This window comes from Anopheles arabiensis, chromosome X, assembly GCF_016920715.1.
Source record: "Anopheles arabiensis isolate DONGOLA chromosome X, AaraD3, whole genome shotgun sequence".
Lineage (NCBI taxonomy): Eukaryota > Metazoa > Arthropoda > Insecta > Diptera > Culicidae > Anopheles > Anopheles arabiensis.
Genome location: NC_053519.1, coordinates 5,785,387 through 5,808,883, shown reverse-complemented (window position 1 = coordinate 5,808,883; position 23,497 = coordinate 5,785,387). Strand labels below are relative to the sequence as shown.

The 23,497-nt window shown below is 48.3% G+C and overlaps 1 protein-coding gene across 5 annotated transcripts in view; it reads right to left on the bottom strand.

The window, feature by feature from the left end:
• LOC120905836 (irregular chiasm C-roughest protein-like) overlaps window positions 1-23,497 on the bottom strand; it is an 80,261-nt gene that overhangs the window by 38,208 nt on the left and 18,556 nt on the right. The window contains exon 1 of one of the 5 annotated variants that reach the window (XM_040317061.1): window positions 13,656-13,728. The exons of the other annotated variants lie outside the window; for them this stretch is intronic. The gene's annotated coding sequence lies outside the window, so the exon portion shown is untranslated. Of the gene's footprint in view, window positions 1-13,655; window positions 13,729-23,497 lie in introns of those variants that run through there. 5 annotated transcript variants of the gene reach the window in all.

Sequence of the window (23,497 nt, the reverse complement as noted above, 5' to 3'; positions counted from 1 at the left end):
CACACGCGGGAGAAAGGTACGGGCCGAGCGTAACAATCGGGTGTGCGATATGCTTTTTTTTTTTTGCGCAGGGAAGCTCGGAGCAAGCGACGAACCTGGCCGGCCCATCGCCCCACTGCAACGGGGCGTAATTAATAACGTCGATTAAGTGTTCCTTATTACCGCCCGTGCCGTGCCGGCAACATTAAACTGGACAGCACACACACACACACACACACACACACACACACACACACACACACACACACACACACACACATGCATGGGAAGGGGAAAAGTATAATTATCGTTTTCTACCTTTACAATTGATCTAGCACGCCCCGCGGTGTCGATTTGCGGATACAAAGCCCCAAATCCCCCCCCGCTCAAAACCCCTCCCGCACACCGGGCTTTGTAGGGTCATTTGTGCGCACGGTTGTAGCACGGCTGCCGCTGCTGCTGCTGCTGCACAGTCCCGCGTGCTAAAGGTAATGCGATTAAAGGCGGGTAATCAAAAATTAATTTAAACTGCTCCCACACACACACACACACACACGCACCTTTCTCGCGTCCTGACTGGAGGCGGCATGTGAAATTTTGCCAGATGTTTTCCAGCCCCCCCAACAATCTCAGCGGTTGGAAAAGGCTTGCCTTTGGATGCTTGCAGAAGGAAAACTGTTGCGTTTTTTTGAAAAACAAAATTCCCACACTTTGAGCCCACCGCCATTGCGGACGTTGCGTGCCGATGCTGCTCCAAAATAATGCTCTCAAGCCCTGTGTGTGTGTGTGTGTCCCTTCAATTTCGTGGCTTGCCTCGATAATGATAACTGAGCGATCCGGATTCCGGTTTTAGCTGTGCACGAGAATGCTAATGACAACGACTATCGACCGAAAGTAGAAGAGGGAAACGGCTCCCCCCTCCGCTAGCCGACCAAGAAAGTCCACCTTCCCCACGTCTCCCCGTACGTCGTACGGGTGAAACTTGGCAACCGCATCAAAGTCAAAGTTTCGGTTGCGGCGAGGCCGAAATCAATGCGCCCGGCCCCGGTGCTTCGATGATATCAATTCTAGGCAAAGTTGCTGGCCGCAACGCAACTCCGCGGCATGGCGGTGGTGGCAGTGTGTGCGGTGTCGTTTCGGGGATGATGGTAATTGTAATCCCAAAACCCTGCACCAACCTCCCAACCCCCCCCCCCCCCACGGCCCGGGAGACGAGGTTTTGAGGCATGCAACAGTTTGGAACACACTGGACTGTCACTGCCCCACACACATTTACATACCACACGGGCCACCACCAGTTTCGGTCAGGAATGTGCCAGTGTCAGAAGGCTGTGTGGCACATCGGGACACAGCTGGAACCGCAAAACATTCCATTCCCGATTGCAGACGCACAGACAAACGCACACACACACACACACACATAGGCTGACTTTGGTTTGGGTTTCGTTTTGTGGTCAGTGCGTTGTCAGCGCTGAGGCAACCTGATACTCACCGGGGGCTGGGCCCCGAATGGACAACGCACGCACGAAGGCCGAGACCTTGAATCCCAGCGTGTCTACGTCTTTGTGGTAGGAGATAGACAAAAAAAGAGCTAGAGAGAGAGAGAGAGATAGGGAGAGAGACTGATAGAGCAAATGAGATGTCCCTCACGAAAAACCCCCCTGAGAGGCACACACAACTTTTTTTTGTTCGGCGAAAATGTTTGGACACGCAGTTGGGCTTCTTGGAACAAAGATGTCGTCCCGTTGTCTCCTGCCAGCGTACAATGTACTGCAAACTCCTCAGCAACGAGCAAGCAGATTTTCCAGCACAGGTCCCATGATGATGGTTTCGTGCAGGGACTCCTCGCCGAGGACCTGTATCTTATCACGAGGTCGTCGTTTTTGCTTTTGCTTCCCCCTAGATAGCATGATGACAGCCCGCGGGAAGGACTTGTAGTAGCAGTCAACAGCGACGAGCAGGTCATATTTATAACGTACTTAGAGCTGTGATACGCTGGCCCGGAGTCAGTGCCCCTTACACAGCCTGCGGGGCCAATTTAGGACTGCCATCTGCCATCCACAGCGGGCATTGAAGAGGCCCCGCGGTGAGATATTGGTAGCGTTGGGCAAGATTATTTCATCGGAAATAATAACACAGGAATAGATTAGACAGTAGGCGGGTATGTGTTTTCCTGGAGCCTGTCTTTGCTGGAGCTCAGAATATGGTGAGAAAAAGTCTGAAGTCAAGCAACATCTTCACTGGTGAAGCACGCAGGCTTTGCTGGAGTTCAGAGTATGTCGAGAGAAAGTCTGAAGTTAAGCAACATCTCCACTGATCAAGCACGAAGGCTTTGCTGGAGTTCAGAGTATGTCGAGAAAAAGTCTGAACTTAAGCAACATCTCCACTGATCAAGCACGAAGATTTTGCTGGAGTTCAGAACATGTTGAGAAAAAGTCTGAAGTCAAGCAACATCTCCACTGATCAAGCACGCAGGCTTTGCTGGAGTTCAGAATATGTTGAGACTGAAGTCTGAAGTCAAGCAACATCCTCACTGGTCGAGCAGTTACCAATGTTTGTGCTGGAGAGCTAGCGAGCACTCAGCTCAGGCTACTACGTGGTGCAACGGTTGGGAGTACTCGCGGCCCAACGGTGAACCAACCTCCCACACGGGCACTAATTTTGACAGGGAGCGCTTAGCAGTGTCCGTGTCCTACACCTGAGCTAGCTATTTCTGCTTGGGAAACAGTGCCTATCACTTCGCGCCTATCCAGGCCGGGGCGCTGTAGCTGATTTAAAATTCTGTTCCGAAATTTTTGGGAAAACGAAAAAAGTCATCGTATCAGCAACATCACACACACACACAGGCACACATTTTGACTAGGTCTTCATTTCTGGGAAAGAAATGGCGCCTCGTCCCCTTTGCTGGAAAGGGGGGGGAACTCCACAAACTTCACGGCCAGTCAAGCAGGCAATTCCTGCGTTCCCACCTTCTCCCGAAGTTCCCAGTAATGCTGAACGGAAAATGATTTCTCTATCAAATTATCATCTACACGACAACTTCGGTACCCGGGTTGCCCGTGTCCTTGCAGGCGCGCGCGCGCGCGTGTGTGTTGGTGTGTAATTTTGTGTGATGTGATGAATAGATTGAGCGCAAATAAGCTCCTGATGGCGGCGTGTGTTTTTTTTTCCATGCCCTTCCTTGCTTTCGGTTGCTTCCGTTTTTGCTTTGTGTGTGCGACTCTTGGTAGAAATAAGAAGAGGAAGACGAAGAAGAAGAAGAAGAAGAAGTAGTACCAACCATCAGAAAGAAGAAACGTGTGTAAGTCCCCACACGCTTGAGCGCTTCCCGTTTTGTTTCGTTCCCGGGCCCAAAACGACGCAGGCCTTATGGTCTTGGCAAAACTTTGCTCTCCAACACACAAAAGAAAGGGGGGGGGGGGGGGGGGGCGGTGGTCTTAGGAGGAGGGCGGAAAAGGTGCTAGGCGAAAAACTTTGACACTCATGTCCCGTTCCGGACAAAACCTCGGGATCCCGGGGGTCCCATAAGGCCCGGTTGGTGCGGTCCTGTGGCCTGTTTTGCTGCCCCGGCTACGAAGGCTACCGAAGGTGCCGTGTACGGGTCAGCAAAGTTACTGTCCAGCGGGCGGGGTGGTGTGCAGCATCGTCTTGTGCTTCATTTTCAAACTTATTCCCCCGGCTGAGTGAGTGTGTGAGAGACTTCTGCAGTCTTTGTTCAGTCTTTTTTTTATGTTTTTTCGGTAGTTGTTGATACGGCAGCGAACGTGGAAGCGCGTTCGTCGCTTGCTGGCCGTCAACTAAAGGAGCTAAGGGGGGGAGGGGGGATCGTGGAAGCAAAAACTAAAATGGCCAAAACAAAATACACAAATAACACGCTGAAGGAGGCTCGGTCCCGAAGTGGCACAAAAATTGTGCAAATCAACAAGAAAGAGAGAGAGAAGGAGAGAGAGAGAGAGAGAGAGAGAGAGAGAGAGAGAGAGAGAGAAAAGAGAGAGGAATAAAAAAGCGCTTCAGCTTATCTTGTCCCTTCGCAAGCGGAGAAAGGAAACACGAAAAATACATTTAAAAATAGTACAACAAAGTCGCACACAGAACTGTCGAGTGTCTAGTTAGGTGATAAAGAGGAGACGGGGGAAAACACTAGAAAGAACAAGAAAATAACGCACCAAATTGGAAAAAAGGTAACAGAAAAATACACCAAAAAAAAACAACCGAACAAAAGGGACTTGTTACGTGGCGTGACTAAAGTTGGCCCGCGGTAGGGTTTTGGGACCGAAGATGTGTCTTGATGTCTTTCCAACATCAAAAACACACACACACACACACACACCACACACCGACACATACTTGCTCGGGAATCTCTTTCGCTACACAGGGCAGCAAAGGCCACACTGGCACGGACGGCACAAAACTAACACAAAACTTTTCCCATTCTCGTTGCCGAAGACGCAGCGCTGCGGCGGTCCCGGTGCGCGCGCGCGCGGGCGAAGATTTAAAATGTTTCAATTAATTTACCATCCTTACTTTTTAATTCATTTATTTTTATTACCATCCTCCCTTTCCCCCGTTGCATCCCCCGGTTTTCCAACCGTTTGGTTTGATGGCCGTTTAGAAAATTACTTTCGGTTCACTAGCTGGGGCCGCGGCAAAGATTTGTTCGTCGTTTTTTGGGACGCCGCCCGGGCGGATGCAGGGAGCGGATGCTGGATAATGGCTCCCACGGAAGGGGGGGGGGGGTAGCAGGAGCACTCGAGCGAGAGCAAGAAGGAGCAGAAGAGAAAAAAACAACACCTTATAATAATATAGACGAAAAATCTAGTTGAGTCAACGAGGAACTATCTCCGCGGCGAGCGCGACCATGTACAGAAAAAAGGGGTGCGAAAGATAAATTAAAACGTTTCCACCCGAGTTTTCTTTGCCGTTTGCTCGGTTTCGGGGAGTTTTTTTGTTTTCAATCTCGTGCCTCTGGTGCTTTGATTATTTTATTTTCGCCCCGGTTCGGTTCGGCTCGCTCGAGACACTTGAGACGTCTGTTTTGAAAAGGTTTCAGTCGCCTATTTTTCCCTGCCCGTTCTACCACTGCGGTGTGGGCTGTGGTGGAGTAGCAGCCCTTGGTGGGGTGAAATAAGGGAGGAAAAACACTCACACACAGGCACACACACACACACACACACAGTAACCAACTACTTGCGGGGATGCATGTCATCTTTTCATTAGTGCTGGGGAAACAAGCTTTTATCGGTGGCAAGCGATTGCTCCAACGCAACCTTTGGCGAAGAAATGCTCTACGATCTACGCCCGGAGACATTTGCACGATCTGCGAGTTGTTTCTAGTCGCCATCGTCTGACTTTCTGGGACGGGGATAGCGATTGTTTTACTGCTTCGTCTTGGGTTGGTTTCGTCCAAGCAATCACTTCTCCTCTGCTAGAAATGGTTTTGTACAGGAATAATTATCTTTGAATGTTTTTTTTTCTCTTTTCTTCATTTTGAGCAAATTTGCGCAAACAATAATGTACGCACTATGCTTCAAAAATGTCATTACAAGATAACTGCATCGTTACAACACATTGTTATTATCAATTGGAAACTGATTCAATACATCAGAAATACATTTTAACGCAAAAATTCAAACAGAAAAAAAAAACCATAAAAACACAAACCAGCATTTGTTTTAGTTCGAACCTTTTTTTTAGTTCGAAAACATTGCCAATGAATGTTACATTTTATTTAAAAATACTATTTTCTATTGAAGAGCTCCTCTCCAACAACAAGGAATGGAACAAACATTCCATTCCGGTTGATTTCAGCGTTCCAATTGGATTTTTTTCCAATAAATGAAACAAATTCAAGTTGGTGTAATTATACCAATTGCATAAATATGACGGAAGCAATCGACATACACACGTATCTTTTTCTATTCATTTGAACGTATTTGGGTACTAATGCATAGGGTTTGGTTTTTTTGTCGATTTTTTATTAATACAACACGCTTAACATTTGTTGCCAACCATTGTTCTAATTTAAAAAAAAAATGCTCTTTGTTTTTTTGCCTATTTGATAGTACCTAGCTATCCTGAAGCATTGAATGGGAGCATTTGTCAGTAGAAGGGCATTACCGTGTGTGTGTGAGCAACAAACATGGGGTTGAAAATGTCTAAAGCATGTACGACATTGCAACGCGGGCTCATACATTTACATAGAAAGCTTCTAGCCTGTTTGTATTGGATCATGTTGTGAACCATAGCAAAATGATTTTGTATTCCAATATAAACGCCACCACACTACTTAGGCTTAACGTTCAGCCAGAAATCCTGTGCTCGAGCTTGGCAGTGTTCGGAAACCCCTTAGCACACGATTGCGATCAATCTATTATGAGGCTTCGGGTACAGCGCGCCGCGCCCGGATAAGATTGGAAATTGAAATAGCACCGGAAGCCCCCTCCCCCCCCCACACACACACACACACACACACACCCATCGGGAAATACTTATCCCGGGACGAAAAAGGGCTGAACCAGGCGCTCTGCCGGATATTTTCCGGAACCGCCAGGGCCGTTACAGCAGGAACACGCGCTTCGCCAAACAGCTTTTCAGCTTTCCACACGTTTTCCCTTGAAATGTCTTATCATCACACACACACACACACACACGTACGAGCCGAAACACGGGTTATTGTGTTGCGATTTATGCGTCGCCACTCGAAATCTGTATTCTCAATCGCTCCGTTGCGGGAAAGCAGAGGTTGGGATCCTCACCGCCGAAGAGAGAAACTCCGATTTTAGCGCGCACGTATGTGCGCGGAGGCAGGTGGCAGGCAACCCGATCCAGTAAAATGATACCGAAACCCTTTTTGCGTCCCCTCAAAACTGCCACCTTCCCACCGTCTGCGCCTGTTTGTGTGTGTGTGTGTGTATATGTCAATCTTGGTTCATCTCGCAGTTTTTCGGGGATGTGCGGGAGAGTGTAAAAAGTGCACTTTGGCGAACCCTTTTTGAGACGGGTTCGGTATGGCTTCATCTGCAACATTACCTCGACCCACAGGCACACACACACACACACACACACACACACACACACAGCCACACAAACACACCTAAACCCCGTGAGCAGTGGTGTACGTTATTGATTTCTTTGTCCTCCAAGCTGGCTGTGGTTTTGAAAGAAAAACTAACAAAAAAGAAAGGCAAAGATTGCCGTCCGTTTGCTTGTTGTTGCGTTGTTGTTGGTGTGTGGTTTTGTTTTGTTTTTTTTTTTTTAATAATTTTATTAGTATTTTTAGCAGCCCCGTGTTGGAGTGGTTCGCTGCAAGCCGAAAAGCAATCGCTGCAAAGTGACGCACACTGCGCCCTAACCTCAGCGCCGAAATATCATCGCAACACAGCGCTGGTAGCAGTAATTACCAGCCCCAGCCAGCCGGAGGGTAACCTCAGGATGAAGCCTCAGAAGCTACCGAAGACGCCCCGAAGGAATCCTTAAAGCTGCCCCGGCCCACGGCTTTTGAACCACCCCCAAAGGGGTGTCTCCGGCGTGTGCGTTTTTGGTGCTGCTGGTGGTGATGGTGGTATGCGAAATAGTGCTCTTGACGCGTGGACACTTGGATCTCGCGGTCGTGGGTTTGAGTGGCGAAGGTTACAAAACAACACCAACAACCGGAAAAAAAAGGTCTCCAGAGATTTCCGCCATCAATGTCGACGAAACAACGGGTCAGAAAAGAAGAAGAAGAAGCGTAAGAAGACAAAGCGAAAACGAGCAAGCTGCCGGCTCGACTCGTGCAGCTTAAGGCGTAAATAATGTCGCAACGGGGTCGCCACGCAGACCCCCCCTACCCCCCCCCCCCCCCCCAAAGGCTCGGTGGCGCCGGGAACTGAGAGATCCGTGGCCTCCCCTTTTGCCCGACACTCGACATACAGCCCCGGCACTCGTGCTGTTGCTTGACTGGTTGGTTTGTTTCAATTCACACATAACCTCAATACCTGTGCGTGTGTGTGTGTGTGTGTGTGTGTGCGATGCTTGGGACCCCCGGCAAAGGCCGTGGCGAGGTGGCGGGATATGTTAAGCAGATCTAAGCATTATTTGTTGTCATCTTTGCGCCCCGCGACTCCCCTCTGTTCGCCTTCGACAGGTCGCCGATTTATGAGTCTGGCGCGATGGCCCGGCGGACGCATACGAATAAGAACGGGCGGGCATATAAATTAAAAGAAAGAAAAAAAGCCCACAACAGTGCAGCAGCAAATGCCCCTTTTGGCGCGGCCGGGCCACAGCGAGCGAGAGATGATTAATAATCCGCCCGCGTGCGGCCCGGGCTTGCCTGGGTAGCTGGTGTGGGACACATTTTTCGACGCTGCTGCTGCCGTTTGTCGCCTGCGTCTCTGCTCACTACGTGTGCGCTGCCCCCCAAAACCGAAACCCGGCCGTGTCAGGCCCCATGCACAGATCTTTCATCTTTCGGTCGGAATGTTTTTTTTTTGGGCGACGCTGGTTTGGCGACCTCCAGCGGCCCTCACCTCCAACGGGTTGCTGTGGGAGCCCGCGGGCGGACGGGTGCAAGATCATTAAATGGGAGTTTAACTTTTTGCATACATAATGTATGCCCGGGGACGGGACGTCCCCGTGTGTGTGTGCACGCCGCTCTGACCATATTTGTGTGAAAAGAGCCCCAGACGTCATAAAGCCGTGAGTGCGTGTGTCTGTTTAGGTATTCTTTTCATTCGATTCTGCACTGTCGAAAAATAGTCATCTCACACTCGCGGCAGCGCAGCAAGAACAAAGCGTAATGGGGCCGAACGGGAGGCAAGCGACGAACCGGGCTTGACTCGGCCGCAGCGATAGGAACCGAACCCTTGCGCTGCTCAATAAAACAGCAAAGCCAGAGCCAAAAAAAAAAACAACAACACTAAGAGACGGGCGTCACATCCCACGCAGGCCCAGGCCCAGCAGCAACAGGGCAGCAAGGCTTCAAACAATCGCGCAGCAGCGCCCACCCCCCAGCGCCAATAGGCACGCTACAAACACTCGAACGCCTACACGCGCTCGCGCGCTGAGGCACGCGGCACAAAGAATAATGAAAACAATTTAACGAAAAAAAAAGGCAACCGAATCGGCTAACATGTGTCTCACCCGGTTTTTTGAAGAAAAAAAAAAAAAACACGGCCACAACAACAACACCAACCGTCAACCAAAAACAGAAAAGAAGCAAAAAATGTTACGAAAATCACACATAGCACGAGCGAGAGATCGATCGAGATTGGGTGGCTGTGGCAGGGGAATTGGGGAGCAGCTTCTAATGACCAAAGGGGCAGCAAAATAAATCGACTCCAAAACAGCACGGCGCGAAGAAGCCGAACATCGAATAATAGCAAAACACACGCTCAGCACACACACACACACACACACACAACCTTCGGGGTCCGGTCCGCTCGCAGCCAAACACCTTCAGGAATCTGCGTGCGTAGGCGGCGACGACCCGGTTTTGTGTTGTCGTTGGCCGTTGAGCTCCAATACCTCCCCGAAACGTGTTTGATAGAGGAGGGGCAGGAGTAGGAGCAGAGATTTAAACCCCAACAAAGTAATGACGCTGGTAGCGACGCAGGAATCAGCGCTCTTCAGAAACACATGTACACCAAGGGCCTGGACACACAAACACACGGACATGCAGACACAGCCGCACATCGTCGGAACAACTTCGAGGTGAGCTGTGTCGAGAGGCGACGACGCTCTCTCGACTGAAGGTGTCAAGATCAAGATGGCTGCATTGAAAAGGTTGCGCAGTCTCGGGGTTTGCTGTGTGGCTGTGTGTTTGCGCTTGCCAGTGCCACTTTGCCCGATGCCAGATTGCGCCAGAATTTGCAAAGGCCGTGGAGGAGTCTAGCGGAGCCTGCCTAAGAGCATCTAATTATACGGTTTCGTGCCGAAGATCTCAGGCAGGCTTCCTGCAGGCTTTGCTGTGGTGCGCACTACGCGATGGTGCGAGCGCTCGCACACAATTTTGGAGGTCAGCGCAGTCGAGTGTACCATATACGTCGCGCCGACCACCGCAGCTTCACACACGAGGCACACGGGGCGATCAATGTTTTGCAATCGAAAGGGATTAATACTACCGGACAGCACGGACCCACTGTCGGGTACAGCGGTGCCGACTCACTGCCGGCTTCATTAGCGCAAAAGGGACACCCGCACACAGTGTTCGTTCGAAGGTGCTAAGATACTGGCCGACCTCCGGGAGTGTGTGCGTACGTACCGACACCCTCCCACGGGAGAGATCTTCCGATAGGGTCAGCGACTCCCACCTGGGGTCGGTGTGTGTGTGTGTGTGTCTGGGTGGTCGCCCTGCTAGAACCCGCCAGAAGGCTTGCTGGCAGGAGAGGTCTTTATAATGCGCAGTAGTTGCTCGTACCACCGTGGCGATTAATCGATCGAATTGGAAGGATTTTGATTTGCTGCTAGAAGAAGAGGAGAAGACAAAAATCCCAATCACACACACACACACATGCACAGAACACATGATGAAGGAAGTCGGATTAACAATCACGCCGGTTAAAGAGAACCTAATGTACGTCAACGCCCGGGGACGTTGGGAGCAGCGCTGCGAGGAGCTTGCTAAGCCTTGGAAGCATTAAAGAGAAAAAGTTTATGACGCTGGACGGGTCAGCTTATGCTGCTGCTGCTGGTAGTGTAGTAACACAATTACTGAGCCAAAGCCTCACGACCTAGGAGTTGGCTGGGCAACCCGGAAGACGGACAGAGCAACACCGACAAAAGATCCATCATCAGTCTGTTCTAGGGTATTAGGCGTCGAACATTCCATCCCGTGGCGAAGGGCGTTGGAGCGGCAGGAATGGGTTGGTGAGGTGTGGACGAATAAATAATCGTCCTAACGAAAGAATGGACAAGGGATGTTAGAAGAATTAAAGCACACACACACACACACACACACTCAGACCAGGAGGTTCGAGGTGTACACGTTCTGGATCATGAGAGAATGATTATAACTTTTGCCCCTTTTAACTAGCCCGCCTGGTGGTTTCCCCCCCCCCCCCCATTGCCAAGAAGACGTTACTCCCTTGCTAGCTCACATCTCAATTCCCACGTCACATTTAATCATCGCCGACAAATCATCCGTGGCCCGTGGTGTGGCTCCAAACGCGCGGGAGGTACGGCAGGCCCGGCTTGTGGGGCCCACACAGGAGTTAATATCTGTGATGATTTTACAGAAACCCGAAAACCCTGAGAATCGCAGAAAGCTGTCGAGAAGAGGCAGGAGAACTGCCGAAGTCAACCTCATTACCCGGTAAAGCAAGGCGTAAGCGTAAGGCAGCTGTGATGATTATTGGAAAACTTTTACCACTCGGTGCGGAGGTGTCGCGCATCCGGGACCACCGGAGCAGTAGATCCCACAGACCCATGGTACCCTCCCTCTTGCTGGACCTACACAGCGAAGTCACTTCCGGCAGGCAGGGGTAGAGCGGGAGCTAAGATAGCCCCTATGTTTTTGGAGATGCAGAACCTAGCCAGCTGTCATCAGTTGCACTGAATAGTTTGACACACTGCTTGCCTAGCTAAATCCCAGTTTTGTCCGGCCTCCGGTACCCTGGTTGGAGGTGGTGGGGCTTTGTCGCTCAACCGCAAGAAGCAGCACCCCAGTATCACTGTCTGACATTGATCTCCCGCGCGGATCTCGATTGGCCTTCGGTAACATTAATTTATTTTATCTCAATTCATCTGCGAGCACACACACGCGTACACGCAGGACCTCTGTGTGGTGGGAATGGGAGAACTGACACACACACACACGCTCGGGTAATGTCCTTGCATTAGCACAACGGAGCGATCGCGCGTGAAGCCTTCCACTTTCGAGCTTCATTAAATGTCAACCGATATCTGCGCGTCTCCGTGTGTGCGTGTGTTCGGTATTCGTTTGTGTCCGATTTTGTGTCGTCATGCGATAACCGGCGCCCGTCCGTCCCGCGCACAGACACGCGTTGCAGGTGACAACTGTCACACAGCTTGTGTGTGCGAGTGTCGCTTGCCGTCATCCTCATCATCTTTTGGAGCAAAATTTGTATTTGATTAGCGTCGAAAACGGGAGCGCCCTGCCGTGTAAGTGTGCGGCTGGGTGACGATAATGAGGGCGAGCGTGTGTGTGTGTGTGTGTGTGTGTGTGTATGTGTGTGTGTGTGGTCGATGGGACCAATCAGGCAATTGGGGGTGCCACCCCCGCCACGCGCCAATGATCGTTGCACGATTGATTGTGACACACACGGCAATCGTAATTGGCATTAGCCGCAGCGTGTCCCGGTTTTGTCCGGTGGTGGTGACAGTGCACACACAAACATACACACACACACACACACACACACACACACACACACACACACACACACACTCACCCACACTGCTCTTTGGAAGGATAATTGGGCAATCTGTCAATATAGAGCCGACTGGATGCAAGCCTCATAACAAAACAGTGCTGCCCTCCGCTCGCTGTCTCTCTCTCTCTCTCTCTGCGCGTTCTGACAGCTCTGTCACAAGCTCTAGAACCACTCGATTTATCGGTGAGCAAATGTTTACCCTGTTTCGAGTAGTAGTTTGCTTCCTCCCTCCCTCCTCATGACCTCCTACAATTCCACCATCCCCCCCCGTCTCCAGTAGTTTGTTCAATTGCTGCAGCTTTGAGCCAGGACCAGGTGCTGAATAAATATAGTGTTTTCGTTGAAATTAAATATTTGTCTGTCACTGTCCCATCTATCATAGAGCGGGCAGCGTCCGGCACAAACAGCCGGACAACTCCAACCATCACCTCCTGTGTGTGTGTGTGTGTGTGCGCGCCTTTTTATTGGAGTTGTGCAAGTGTGTGGCTACAGGAGTGCAACGCTCTCGGTCAGTTTTATCGTCCTCGAGTGGAGATGAGCTTTCTAGAGCGTTTCGCTCCGGCTAGGTTTATTTCTGTGTGGACTCCACATAAATGGGATCGCTACCGCTTCGACTGAAATCGTTCGGATCCGACCGGAGTCGTCCGGATTCGTGGCAGGAACCGGCCGGGCTCGTCTGAAATCGTTTGTAACCATCCGCAATCGTCCGGAATCGAGCCTGGAACCGTCGGATTCGTCTGGAATCATTCGGAACCAGTTCCGATTCCAGCCGGTTCCTAACTGTTCTGGATGGTTTCTGATGATTGCGAACTGTTTTGGTTGTACCTACCCGCCGGAACTGGTTCCGAATGTTGTTGGAATCGTCCGAACCCAGCTCCGATTTTTTTCTCTATTTTTACCCACCACTACTGTACCACACACACACACACACACATATACTCGTTGATGAACGATGGGTTTTGGGGGTTTTAGTAGCGCGCTGTAGTTACACAGGCACACCGGCACAGCATCCCAGCCTTCTAGATCATCCATTAAAACCAAAAACAAAAAGGACGGAAGCCTAACTGCAACACGAGTGTGTGTGTGTGAGAGAGAGAGAGAGAGAGAGAGAGAAAGAGGAAGAGAGACAGCATTTTGATAATGATTGTGTACATAACCTCAAACCCCCGCCGGGCTGGGAAGCAGCAGCAGCCGAGCAGCAGAGCACCAGAAGCATCATCAGGTGCTCGAGGTGATGGATAGCTTGTTTAACAAACATCTGCACTTAAATTGTGAACCATTGTTTACGTGAAGCAATTATTGCTTTACCTGGAAACCGGCGGTGGCAGTTGGTCGGTGGTGATGGTGCTACTGCACCTATACGTCAAACACGCTCGCCCTCCCGTCTATCAGCGTAATAGTTTTAGGTGTGAACTCATACCTGCCAAATGGGAGGAGAGAGAGGAAAAAACGAAACAAAAAAAGTATTAGTTGCGAAGCTCAATTAGAGAACAATTTGTGATGCTCCGATAGGCTTGCTGATGGGCCGTGGATGTTTACAGAAGATCAAATATGTCAGCCAGAGGTGCCAGCTGACGTTCGTCAATATTATGTGTATGTGTTGGTCTTTTTTTTTCTTTCTCCCCCCCCCCCCCACTATCGCCCCATTCCAGGTGGTTCTGGGGATTCTGGAAGGCATTTCAACGTCGATAATGATTTGCGGTAAGCGCGTCCGTGTGTGCCTGTTTGATCATAAATCGTGTCAGATAAAATCAGATACAAACATCAGCTCAGCGAGCCTGGCTGCGAGGGAGGGAGGGAGGGAGCACAATCACGAGGTGCCGATGATGTTGTACGGGTTAAATGTTTCCACCACTTTAAACGATGTCAATTTTAATATTACAAACCAGCCGCGACAAGAAGGGGCAAATGGAAGGGCAAAGATGCCGGAGTGTGGAGTGTTTGGAAATTTAATTTCATTCTCCCCTCCCCTCCTTGGACTCTTTCCTGCTGTATTTGTCTCTTTTTTTTTTGGTTTGGTTTTCCCAACCAACGCCATCGTTCGCATACCCGCGACGGGGTACTTTCAATTATGTGCGGACACACATTTGCGGTTATCGCGCGGCCGGTCCGATTTTAAAAGGACATTCGACCAACATTGCAACATTGCAGTCCACTCCACAACAACAACAACAACAAAATGGGGGAGATTTCCGGTCACTTCAGTTTTTTTTTTTCACCATCGTTCATTACAATTTCCACTTACAGCGCTTTTTTTTTAACTGTACTTTGGTTTTAGTCGAATTTACCTTTTTACGCCGGCACTGTTGTTTTTTTTCTCTCCTCGTTTTGGTGCTCAGCGATTTAATTCTGGGATGCTTTTTTTTTTTTTTTGTTGAAGTGGTACAGCAAACAAAGAGCGTGTAAAAGAGATGGCAAGAGAACGACGGGACACTTTTGTGCAGTTTTCCTTCCCTTCGCGAGCTCCATTCATTCCGCCATATCATCCCCTCAATCAAGAGATCAGAGGCGCTTTTTGTTGGTGTTTTAATTCAGACGAATCAGAGAAGTAGAAAGAGAGAGAGAGGGGGGAGGGGGACAGCATTCACCCTTTCGATCCGTAACTCGCTCCCGCCTGCTGCCTTATTGGCCAGATGGCCCCGGGAAGATGGATATCGTATACGATGGCGGCGAGCGGAAATGTATTTCCGTTTAATCAGCAAAACCCCTTGCGCAGTGCCTCGCTGCGGGACACCCGCGAGCACGTGTGTGTTCAGAACGTGGTTGCAACCCATGGGTGGACCATTCACCTTCCCCTCCCCAGCGCTGAATTGAGATGGTGTTAATTAAATCCATACCGTACCAATTTAAGTGCATGGGGGAAGCCATTTGGGATGCAATCGGCATTCAGAAGAGGAAATAAAAAAAAAAAACGCACACAGCGTCACATACGAAACGAAATGTGAAAAGCGAAACAGCGCACACGCACACCCACACGAACAAATAGAAATAAAAACACACACACCCACCAGCTAAGAAGAAATAAAATAAAACAAACTACAGCTCTGCAGCCGTCCAAATCCTGCCCCAGTACCAAGATGATCTGCTTGAAAGTTGGGTAGTGCGACTGTGTGTGTGTGTGTGTGTGTGTGTGTGTGTGTGTGTGTGTGTGTGTGTGTGTGTGTGTGTGCAAACAAAACATTCACCGGCCCCCGCGTCCCCAAGCCCAATAAATAAAATCGCAATCGAGTGGGGGGAGGGGGGGGGTGTAAGAGTGTAGGCAAAAAAGCACTTTAGATAAGAACACGATTGCATACAAGTGGCAAAGCAAGGGATGGTAAAGTGGGGGCCTGCTAGTTTTCCGGATCTGGTTCGTCGCCTCGTTGCATCGTTGATGCTGTTGGAAGCAAAAGGGCTTATCTGCTCCACTCTCGTCTCTGTGTGTGTGTGTGTGTATTTGTGGCTGAGTTTTTGAATCTTGTTCAAATACGCTTCGGCTTCGTGCAATCGCACTGGGAATGGAGATGGTGGATTGTTTTTAATTTCTTTATCGAGCCACATCGAGCCCTACTCGGGCAGTAACTGCGGCCAGAACAGACGTGAAAGGCCAGAAAGCAGAATTGAAGTGTGCACACAGTGGTGGAATCAAAAAAAATCATAATAAAAATAAGCTAGCGCGCTAGCGCTATCAAGAGGGATTTTGTTTGGCGGTGCCGTGACCAGGATGGGCGAGTGTGATGTTTCCCATGTTCGTTGCGTATAGATGCGTTTTTTTGGGGCGTTTTTGTTTGCTGTTACATCTCAAACAAAGTGAAACTGCTAAATTTGCCAAAAAGTGGTAGAAAAGATGATTTTTGTTGTTGTTTTTGTATTGTTTTTTGCTGTTTTTTTTGTGTTGGCTCAACAGTACATCAGCAATCAGCAGTGGGTGTTTGAAATTATTCCAATCAGCACTCAGCCAGAGCGTCTTCAAACTGCTTTGCTGTGTGTGTGTGTGTGTGTGTGTGTGTGTGTGTGTGTGTGTGTGTGTGTGTGTGTGTGTGTGTGTGTGTGTGTGTGTGTGTGTGTGTGTGTGTGTGTGTGTGTGTGTGTGTGTGTGTGTGTGTGTGTGTGTGTGTGTGTGTGTGTGTGTGTGTGTGTGTGTGTGTGTGTGATTTTATGCAAATTGCAAGGGATTTTCCCAGTTTGGCATTTGCCGAAAGATTTGGCCAGATACATCTCCCCTCCCATTACGCTGGGACGCCAAATCGGGGCGCATCTTCGTCCCAAAACGTCCGATTGATCGGTCGGCATCGATTTCAACCCCTCTTTGCGATGTTTGTCGCTGCTAATAGTCAAATGTAAGCGCAAATGCGGCAAAACCCTTTCAACAACCCCCGCCGGTGCCGGTGGTCAGCGTTTCCGTTTCCTGCCATTCCGCCCCGCAAAAGGGACGAACAGGGAGGGACGAACACACGGAAGCACTGTTGCCCCCCCCCTCCGGTTGATAACAATAAACATAAAAGCCACAGCTCCGGGGCACTCGGGCAGCCCGGCACACATGACCCGGGCGCTAAATGGTTTGATCCCAGCCAACCGAGGCATCTACTTGGCATCTGCTTAGCTGGCGAAAGGATGCGTAAGTCCACCCCTTGCTCTTCTTGTTTTCTTTTTCATTTTCTTTATACACGCACACACACACACACACACACACACACGCGTGTGGTGTTAAAAATCAGCAGCACAACATTCATGCACGTTCCCGTCGTTTTTAGTGAAGTTATTTTAGTGCGTGTTTTTACCCCTGCGATTTCCTTTGGCAAACGTCTTTAAGGACTGCCCGCCCGATTAGAAAGCGAAGGGAGCGGGCGGGATGGGGGGGGGAGGTTGGGGTGGAAGGTTGTATCATCGCGGAAAATACAGCAGTAAAGTGGAATGCCCAAAAGGAGTTCCTTCGGTTCGGTTTGGCAGGAGGGTCTGAAATCTGTTCGCTGGTGAAAATATTCCACCCACCGTTTTTTTTTGCTCTCTCTCTCTCTCTTTCTTTCTAGTAGAAGGCAGAGCAGGCAAAGCTCTCCGGGTTTTATTGGAAGCAACCGGAAAAGCATTTTTATTTGGTTTGATTTGAATTTTCCGTTTGCAGCCGACGGCCGAACGGCAATTCCGGGAAGGGGAGTGGCGCAGTGAGGGGCAGCGGGTTAAAGGGAAAAGGATTCACAATTGTTTATTTTCCCCCCGACAACCGTCATCCCTTCCGTTCACCGAAGCGTTTCCCACAGGCAGTCCCGTTTGGTGCGCGGCTGCCGTTTGCCGCGCGCTTTTATTGTTCGATTTGTTGCGGAAGCTTTTACAAACCCCACATTCAGGGAAGGGACGAGGGACCCGGGTGGACCTGTATATGTGTCCAGCATTTTGTAAAGCAAGTCTGAACACACACACACACACACACACAAACACACATAGCTACCAAGAAATGTAGAGAGTTCCATTCCAAATGGCAGCTTTTCGGCTTCGCTTGGTTGGGAGGTGGTGGCAAAACGAGTATGGGGAGGGGGTGGAAAAACCCGAGCAAAAGCATGCCCTTTACAAGATCGTTGCCAAAATTGACGCTTTTATTTCCACACTACCAATACCCCCCCCCCCCCGCTTACCTTCTACCTACCCTCGCCCCCCCCCCAACCCTTGGGGTTGGAAAAGCTTGAAATTTGGGGATTGAAATGTTAATATCAACTTCGGCATGTGTGTGTGTGTGTGTGTGTATGTGTGAGTATGTGTGCGGACTCGCGCAAAATTTCCATACAGCCGCGCTTGTCCCTTTTGCGTCTCGCGCCTCTTTCATACCCCTCCCCCCCCCACCAACCCTACTGTCGTGTTATTTCAACAATGCATTATTTTATCTCCCCGTACCTGAGCTCCGCTGCCGGACACGTACAAACATACAGACAGGGAGGGGGAGTGGGATGTAAGGGGAGTGGGACAGGCCAGAAAAAGTTGTTCACCTCCTTCTCGAAGTACAACAAAAAAAAAAAAAGGAAAACAAACGCTCCTCCCATCAGCGAATTGTTTTACACGGGGAAAAATAAATAATCTCTTCCTCCCAGTCCAGCGCCATCTCCACCCCCCTAAAAGTGGGTGCTTAAAATGCGCGATTTTTGGGGTTGGGAGCCATGTTTTTTTTTCACGCGCAAGGTAAAACACACACACACACGCATACTCGAGTGGTGCTTGAATGGTGGGGGGAGGAGGGGTAGGGGGCAAAGCATTGCACACCGTTGCGGGTATGTTACAATAAACGAATAAACATTTGCGTGCAAGTGAGCATGAAAACTCCTTTGGCCGGCCAGTTGTTGGGTTGGAAACTGTACTCTTTGCGCCCCCTCCCCCCCCCCCACCCACTCCTGGGGGGGAAGGCGAAGACTTTGTGGGGGGTAAATTGGGACGAAAGCGAGCGAAAACGTTTAGCAATTGTTGAGCTTATTGGTCGCGCTTAAGATGGGAAGGAAGCATTAGCTTACATTGGAGGCTTTACAATGCTGATGGAGAAAATACGTAAGGGTTGTACGTTGCGTATATTTGTACGCCAAAATAAGGAAGAAAAATAAACCCATCCTTCCTACTGCTTCACCCCATTTGCATGAATATTGAAACGATCTTATGCTGGTTTTTAATTAATTCTTACATGCTTTTTCTATTTTTTGAAAAAAAAAAATAAATAAATAAATAATTCATTGAAGTTTTTGCTTCCAAATAAAAATAACAACTTCATAATTGACCGCGACAAGCACTCACACAAACCTTCCTAGTCGAAGGTAATAGTGGTGGGAGCTCGAAATCGGACCTAGCCGATTTCGATTCCGTGTTCGGAATCAATTCCGGAGCCAATTCCGATGCTGGAATCGATTCCGATTCCGGAGCCGATTCCGGATTTGACTCCGGTGCCGATACCGATCCTGGAATCAATTCCGATGCTGGAATCGATTCCGATTCCGGAGCCGATTCCGATCCTGGAATCAATTCCGATGCTGGAATCGATTCCGATTCCGGAGCCGATTCCGGAGCCGATTCCGGAGTTGATTCCGGAGCCGATTCCTGAGTTGACTCCGGCACCGAATCTGGAATTATCTCCGGAGCCGATTCCGGAGTCGGCTCCTGAATCGATTCCGGATTTGACTCCGGAGCCGATACCGATCCTGGAATCAATTCCGATGCTGGAATCGATTCCGGATTCGATTCCGGAGCCGATTCCAGAGCCGATTCCGGAGTTGATTCCGCAGCCGATTCCAGAGTCGGCTCCGGGATCGATTCCGCGTTCAAAATTGGCTCCGGAATCAGAATTGACCTGGGAATCGCAACTTTACCCGATAACGGAATGGGGCAATTCAATTGACTCCAGAATTTGAATTAGCTCCGGAATGAGAATTAGTTTTTGAATTGAAAAAAAGAAGTTTTAGAATCAACATCAGCCCAGGGATCTCCATGAGAATGGATCTTTTACAAGTAAATTTTGATTTTTTGCAGTTATCAATACGTGGCATCATTGGACCTGATTGCCTATTTTTATGGCGATGCCAAAGCTGACTCCGATTAGAAGCCGATTCAAAATGAGGAGCAAATTTCGATTCGAGAGCCGATTTCGATTCCGGAACCGATTCCGATTCCGGAGTTGATTACTGAACCGATTCCGATTCCGGAGCCAGATCCGAAATCAATGCTGGAGCTGATTCCGATTCCGGAGCCGATTCCGGAGCCGATTCCGGAGTTGATTCCGGAGCCGATTCCTGAGTTGACTCCGGCACCGAATCTGGAATTATCTCCGGAACCGATTCCAGAGTCGGCTCCAGAATTGATTCCGCGTTCAAAATTGGCTCCGGAATCAGAATTGACCTGGGAATCGCAACTTTCCCCGATAGCGGAATGGGGCAATTCAATTGACTCCAGAATTAGAATTAGCTCCGGAATGAGAATTAGTTTTTGAATTGAAAAAAAGAAGTTTTAGAATCAACATCAGCCCAGGGATCTCCATGAGAATGGATCTTTTACAAGTAAATTTTGATTTTTTGCAGTTATCAATACGTAGAATCATTGGACCTGATTGCCTATTTTTATGGCGATGCCAAAGCTGACTCCGATTAGAAGCCGATTCAAAATTAGGAGCCAATTCCGATTCGAGAGCCGATTTCGATTCCGGAACCGATTCCGATTCCGGAGTTGATTACGGAACCGATTCCGATTCCGGAGCCGGATCCGTAATCAATGCTGGAGCCGATTCTGATTCCGGAACCAATTCCGGAGTCGATTCCGAATCCGAATCCGGAATCGAATCCGGATTTGTTTCGGGAAACTGACTCCGGATCTACTATCCGGAATTGGTTCTAGAAAACTGCGGAGCTAACCGGAATCGATTCCGAAAAAAACTTCATTTTTCCCATCGCTGTAAGGTAATGTCGATAACGATACCGGGAAAAGACAAACATCACGCTTTCAAACAGCTCTTTCTGCGAAAGTTTAACCGTGAAAAGACGGCACAAAGTAAATAACTCATTTGAAAAAAAAAAACATGTTACTGGAACGTTATGGGTTAGCAGCAAGCAAAGAAGTGGAAGAAAAATCGCAATATCGAGCTCAATAATTGTCACGCCCGGAAGGGGTGAACGCTGGCGAGAAGCTGAGAAAACTAATTTCCGATTAAAAATAATAATAAAAAAAAGATGACCATCAAACCCATACAAAAGAGACAAGCGGAAGGCGAAGTAGTGATCGTACGCATCAGCAAACTGGAAAGTATTCAACTTTAACCTTACTTTTGCCGCTGTTCTTTTTTCTTCTTAGACTAAGTAACGTGGGTGTAGTGGTGTATTGGTAAAAAGAAAGAGCAAATCAAGCGAACCAGTTAGAGTGGAGGAAAATCCTTTCCGGCTGCTGCAAAGACCCAAGGTTGTGTGTACGTGATGACGATGATGTACGGCGGACCCGCACTCGGAAAATGACATCGGTGCACGGTTTTGTTTTCCTTCCCTGTTCGCTTGCGTAAAGGGATCATGTGCGGCTTTCCTTTGCGTTTCGTGCATGCCCACGTAGTTGCGATTTAAGTTCGTTCAATTGGATTAGAAAATGGCGCGGCGGGGAGGCCGGTTGCCTCGCCAGGTAGGCCCCTCATGCGTGAAACACTTTTGCCGTGAAACAAATATGTGTCATACATTTTTAAACTTACTAGGGCATTGATAAAAATGTAGCTCGAAGGGGCGTTTTCTGTGTTACCAGAGTGCTCGAATTACGTTTTGCTTCTTTGCGCCGGGGGTTTGCGTCCGCATAAAAAAAAGGAGTAAAAATGTGCCCCAGGCTTTTGCCCGCTTCTTGCGTCGTTTCTCATCTCATTGTATTAAATTTCGCTCCAGCCGTCGAGCACCGTTCGGTATGTGCACCGGAACGGATGTATCGTCCTTTATTAGCATTCTGATGTGGCTCTGCCCCTGCCCAGAGAGAAAGGCAGCACGAGCAAATCTATTTACGGCAGCCGGCATTCCCTGCCCTGGAATTACTTCCCCAAAGAGGGTCCGAAATCAACCCATCCAATTGGATTTTTTTTTCTGCCTGTCTCGCGCAAATACCGGATTGTGAGCTATGTGGCACATTTGAAATCATTTTTCTAAATGATGATTTTAACCGAGCAGATCGAGAACAGTTCGTGTGGTTGGTGAGCAGAGGGTTGGAGATAAAGGTCTTGAACAGAAATAAATTTGCCTTATAGGGAGGGGGGAGCATCGCGAGTAAAGGTCGGAAATAATGCCACAACTAGGCGAGAGGCAATATGTCAATCGCGGAAAAGTTTGGTTTCGCTGCGGCAAGGAAAAGCGATCGCTCAATTCACTGCTCACTAGGTTATTTAAAGAGAGGTAGAGAGTGAGTGAGTGTTTCACAAAGCTGCCATACTGATTGAAAAGGATGCACACAACCAATGCACAGTGGAAGCAGCCCGTACAAGCAGTGGGGTAAAAATATTTTGTTATTAGATCTGAAAATTTTCTATTGAACAAGGATGTTGTATACTTTTTTTTACTGGAAAATTATTAAAATTTTACATAATTAGCTACATTTTGATAGTTTAACGCTTTTTTTTAAACAATTTCCTTGTGCTGGTACAGTAAATTAGCTGCCTTTCCTTACGTTTAAACCTAATTTTATATAATGAAATTTGATTCCAGTTCTAAAAACTCATAAGTCAAATGCTTGCTATCTATATTTACATTGTTCTTTATAATCCCTTCCAAAATAATATTGGAGCCCTTTCCGTTTTAAGTTCGTAAGCTGAAATTTCAGCCTGTCAGCTGTTTCCATTGTATAGCAGTTTTCGAGTAGCTAACTAAGTCGGTATACTATACAGGTGGGCTTATCCCAAGGTGTATGTATTAAGAAGGCTGATTTTTATCGCTTCTGCTTCTGAATGAAGATTTTAAGCGTGTTTTGTGTATTTGTCAAGCCTCCAGAAAGGTTGTTTGAGCAAAAGTTTTCACCCATCCTGTCAAAAAGTGATATTTAATTTTTTTTAAACATACTATGAGACCACCTGGACTACATACACTTTGATTCTGGAATTCATCAACAGATCTATTTAATGCTCCTTGGGATAAAAGTAAACAACAACCTTGTTTTGCCATCTTTTCGAGCAGGTACTCGAATCTAATTCTAGCTTTGAGGCTAGAATAATATAGAATAAAAATTGCAGGCTAGTTGTGTGTGTGGTTTTGTATGGAGTGTTTACATGATTTCAGCCTCCAACTGTCAAACTCCATACAAAAAAAAACGGGCTAGAATCGTGAAGGGCCCCATTATGAAAAGAAGTAATATGACATGAACTTCTTACAAACTGACAATTACAAAATATGATGTAATTTCTAAAGTTACGAAAAGTGCATCTTGAGTTTTGGACACAAGCTTTATAACAAGTCATTCTACAATGTGTAGTACTAAGGAAAACATGAATATACTAAACGATTTTTACCATGTTGAAGACAAACATTTTATTTATTTTAAGTTTTCTTGTTACAGCTATTCCCATAAAATTCATGAATATTTTATAATCAAAGTAAATAAGGCATAATTTTAAAGGATATTAAATAACCTTTCCGAAACACTATAAACTTTCAAAATCAAATCACTTCTTTTTGAAATATTGCAGTAAAAAGATGCTCCTT